General features: G+C 38.5%; 1 pseudogene; it reads left to right on the top strand.

The window, feature by feature from the left end:
* The first annotated feature begins 2,994 nt into the window (after positions 1-2,994).
* On the top strand, positions 2,995-4,740 carry LOC148295876 (uncharacterized; annotated as a pseudogene).
* Positions 4,741-4,983: the final 243 nt, after the last annotated feature.

Below are 4,983 nucleotides of genomic sequence, written 5' to 3'. Positions count from 1 at the left end.
CCCATTAAGCATAGAAGAACATTTTAAACAACCAAGTATGTATCTAATCCCTGTTGTCGAATGTCCATACATACTCTTCCTATTCATAGTTCAATTCGAATTAAAGCATGGTGTATACTCTTAATTCAAACCAAGATAGCTAACATGCAAGCCTAAATGGTGATCAATCATTCAAACTAGCATATTAACTTATAAGCATAATGAATAAGAACAAAAACCATAATTGAAACTTGGAAACTAATTCAACTTGAAAACTTAAGAAAAGAATTTACATAACAAAGAAAAATAAATTACAACTAAGAAGCAAAAGGAAAGCTAGAATTGAGAACTAGAAAGCAAAATTAAGAGAATTTGAGGGAGAGAAGGGAAGGGAGCTCTAGAGAAGTGTTTGAGAGCTCCCCCCCTTGGGGTGTGTTTACAAGCTTAGAGAACATCCCTATTTATAGGCCTAGGGGAAGTGAAAATCTGAATTTGATATGGCTAATGCATACAACACTTGTATTAGAAAATATGAATTGGTTGATGCACTTGTATTAGAAAATCTGAATTGGTTGATGCACTTCACCAATAAATCCCACCAGCAGCCCTAGCTCATCTTCATGTCACCATGACCAAGCTTCCAACTAGCTACAATAGCTCATGCCTAGCTCACCATGACCAAGCTTCCAACCAGAAACAATAGCTCATCCTGAGGTCAGCATTACCAGCAACTTCAAGGGCTTACGAATTGGGCTTCCCTTAAGCAAATTAAGACTTTAAGCACTCAAACTTGAAGTTCAGAATGTCTTCTTTCCAGCCATATATCATTTGGGCCAATCCAAGGTCGGAGGAGGAAGTTAAGGCCAAAACAAATTTCTAACTCATTTTGCGCGCTGATAAAATCCATCCTGAGCATGGCTCTGTGTTTGCTAGGTAACAGACTCCATATTTATCCAATGGGGCTGAATTTTGGATATGTTATAGTACACACCCATTGGAACAACTTTCATGAAGAATGCGGCCTCATCCGAGCTGTGTAGGTTGCTGAAACAAATATTACAATGTGACCTACGGAACTGGACTGGGAGGGGGCTGTAGCCAAAATGAGTTTGTCTTTAAGCTCTTCATCCATTCATCCAAATTAGGCCTTAACATGCTTGAATTGCATGGATTATGCTCTCTTGCTCTATTTGCCTACAAAACACACAAAGGGAGGCAAATAACTTAGAAATCTAAGAAACTAAGCAAAAGAAATAAGTAAATAGGGCATGTATATGTATGAAATTATGAGCTTATCACACCCCCCAGGAGATACTTCTCCCTTACGGTGCCAAAGCTACCTGCCGAACGGCACCTCATGAAGAATCTTCTCCCTTACAGCGCCAAGGCCACATGCCGAACAGCACCTCCCAAGAAACATATTTTCATTCCAATGCCTATGCCACCTGCCGAACGGCACTAATGGGGAATCTTCCAAACTTCCAGCACTTATGCCAACTGACTCAACAACTCCGCACCAATGCTGCATACAAGAGAAAGCAAAGAATGAGCTGAAGCATTACTTGGCCAATGCATTGATGACTACAAGTCCCCAATCAAGAAGTACCTCCTTAATCGGGAACTTGGGGGACTCCTGTTTGTACAATATTTGGCCAAGCACTCCCAAACACTCCCAAGCCAAAGGGAAGGGAGTCCCACATCGACAAAACACAAGAGGAGGGGACTCTCCCTTCTTTATAAAAAGAGACCTCTCCCCTTCAAGAAAGGGGGAGGAGAAAGAAAAGAGTTGGAGCAGGCTATTGGGCCCCCATGGGTTTACCCATGAGCCCATTTACAAGCCCACGGATCATCGGCCATCAGCCAGATCCCCAGCCTTCGGCCTTTAGCCTTCAGCATCTACCTTCAACCTTCGGTATTCTTCCTCTTCCCTTTGGGTCTAACCCTATATACAATGTATACACACATTATCATAATGAAAACATACTTCTCCGTGGACGTAGCCCATCATTCGGGTGAACCACGTACATTTGTCTTCTGTATGCATGTCCATTTACTTACCGAATGCTCTTACATACTGAGGGTCCTCACCTTCAGCATCCACATCATCTTTAAGTTGGCCTACTTACTACCCATCTAGTTTTAGCGCCAACAGTGGGAGTATGAGATGTCTTCTGTTTATCACACATGGATATACCATGGGGAAAAATTTGGGTGACCCAGACAAGATGCAACTCTTCCAAATGGTGTAGAGGCACTTGGACCCAATGATGTTACTTATGATATCTTAAATGATGCATTTCCTCGAGACATGAATCAAGATTTGCATGGAGAATGTGATACTTTTGGAGGTAATGAAGGTGTAGGTGAGAGGGAAGATGATGGAACTAATGTGCATAGGGTTGCGGCTAATAAGTATGAGAAGTTAATGGTTGAGTCCAAAAGAGAACTTTTTCCTGGTACTAATGAGCTTTCAGTTTTGACCGTCATGGTAAGGTTAATGCAGGCCAAAGTTGAAAAATCATTGGACTAACAAATCATTTGATATATTGTAAGAGATACTAAATTGGGCTTGTCCTAAGCCACATAATTTTCCAACCACTTATTATGCTACGAATAAGATGTTGAAAAATTTGGGTCTAGGGTATGAAAATATTGATGCTTGTTGAATGATTGTGCTTTGTTTTATAAAGAGCATGTTGGGAAGGATAAATTTCCTGAGTGTGATGAGCCAAGTTATAAATCAAGAACTAATGAAAAAAAGAAAAGAAAGTTCCACAAAAAGTATTGCGTTATTTTCCTCTGAAGCCAAGATTACAAAGAATGTTCATGTCAAAACATACAGCTAGTCAAATGAGGTGACACTTTGATAAACGAGTTGATGAGTATGGTGTTATGAGGCATCCAGCTAATAGTATTGCGTGGAAGGAGTTCGACCGTATGTACCCTGAGTTTGCTCAGGAGCCTAGAAATATAAGGTTTGGCCTTACAACAGACGGGTTCAACCCATTTGGAAGTATGAGCACAAGTTATAGCATGTGGCCGGTGGTGGTTGTTCCATATAATCTTCCACTTTGGATGTGTATGAAATAACAATACTCAATCATGACTTTACTTATTTCAAGCCCAAAAGCACCAGGAAAGGATATTGATGTGTATTTGTGCCCATTAATTGATGAGCTTAAAGAGTTGTGGGAGGGTGTTCCAACTTATGATAAGTTTACTGATTCTGGATTTAAGATGTGGGCAACTGTGATATGGACAATTAACGATTTTCCTGCTTATGGCAATTTGTCTGGATGGAGCACTAAAGGTTAGTTGGCATGTCCCGTGTGTCTTGAGGACACATCACATACCAAGGTGAGAAATAAAATTTGTTACATGAGGCATCGTCGTTATTTGAGAAAGAATCATCTGTGGCATAAAAGTTGTGACTTTGATGGAAAGTATAAGATGCGTGATCAACCGAGGGTATTCTCTAGTGATGAGATATTACTTCAATTCAATCATCTTAGACCTTGTAAGCCTGGTAAGTACCTTGATAATTATGATAGAAAGGGGAAACGAATACCTATGGAATTCAATTGGACAAAAAAGTGTATTTTCTTTGAATTGGAGTATTGGTCTAAATTGAAAATAAGACATAATTTGGAATGTAATGCACATTGAGAAGAATATATGTGATACCATTGTTGAGACACTATTGAACATAGAAGGAAAGACAACAGACACGATCAATACACGTTTGGATATGATAGACATGAATATACGAAGGGCTTTACACTTATATAGAGATGAAACTAGCTTAGTTAAGAAGTACCCAGCAATTTACACGTTGTCACCACATCAACGTCAATCATTTTGTGAATTTTTGAAATCCGTAAAATTTCCATATGGGTATGCAGCCAACATATCAAAGAATGTTAAAGAAAGTGGGAAAATATCGGGTTTGAAGAGTCATGATTGTCATGTTTTGCTTCAACGACTTCTACCTGTTGGGATTCGGCCGTACTTGCCAAAAAAGGTGTGTGCACCGCTTATGGAATTGTCAAACTTCTTCCAACAAATTTGTGCAAAGACGTTAAAAGTTGAAGATTTGGATAGGTTGGAGGTTGATATTGTGTTCAGACTATGCAAACTTGAGAAAATATTTCCACTAGCTTTCTTCGATGTTATGGTTCATTTAGCTATCCATTTACTACGGGAGGCAAAACTTGCATGCCCAGTGGGATATCGATAGATGTACCTGATAGAGAGGTATTGCTTATTTTTTGTGCTATTTTATCAACTTTATCTTGAATTCTTTTGTATTGTCCACATAATATATTATTATGTGTGGTACAGAATGCTAGGGAAGCTGAAAGGTTATGTACGTAATAGAGCTCGGCCTGAAGGGTCCATTGTTAAGGGATACATTTCAAACAAATCATTAACTTTCTATTCAATGTATCTCCATAATGGTGAAATTATTTCCTCTCATCATGAACGAAATAATAATGGTGGTGAAACCAATGCAAAGCTATCAGTTTTCGTGCATAATGCACGCCCGTGTGGTGGCTACAAAATGGTTCAATGGTCAGAGTTGGAAATGGAATCAGCTTATTGGTATATCCTCGACAATTGTGATGAAGTTGAACCTTTCAAAAAGTGTGTAAGTCGATCCATGTTTAATGTGCTTGTTTTAATCTTTGGTTTCAATTTATTAGCTAAGAATTTTAAATTGAATGTAATTTTACAGTGAGTTTTGTCAATTGTTAGAAATAGAAAGCCCAGATAACTTCCAAAAAAGACAAAGGAAATTGTTTCCACAATGGTTAAGGACTCGTGTCAAAACATTGAGCAAACAGTAATAGTAATTAAAGCTAAGTGGTGCCCATGGAAATAAAATATTCAAAACAAGGAAATAAGGCCACATTATTAAAATTTAAAAAAAAAAAATACAACAACAACAACAATAATCAACCACGCCATTCACTTCTAAATCAAAGAAATCAAAGCTTCATTTTT

Source organism: Prunus avium, chromosome 3 (genome assembly GCF_965620075.1).
Source record: "Prunus avium chromosome 3, drPruAviu1.hap1.1, whole genome shotgun sequence".
Lineage (NCBI taxonomy): Eukaryota > Viridiplantae > Streptophyta > Magnoliopsida > Rosales > Rosaceae > Prunus > Prunus avium.
Note: the sequence above shows the minus strand (reverse complement) of the source record. Positions and strands in the feature narration are given on the sequence as shown.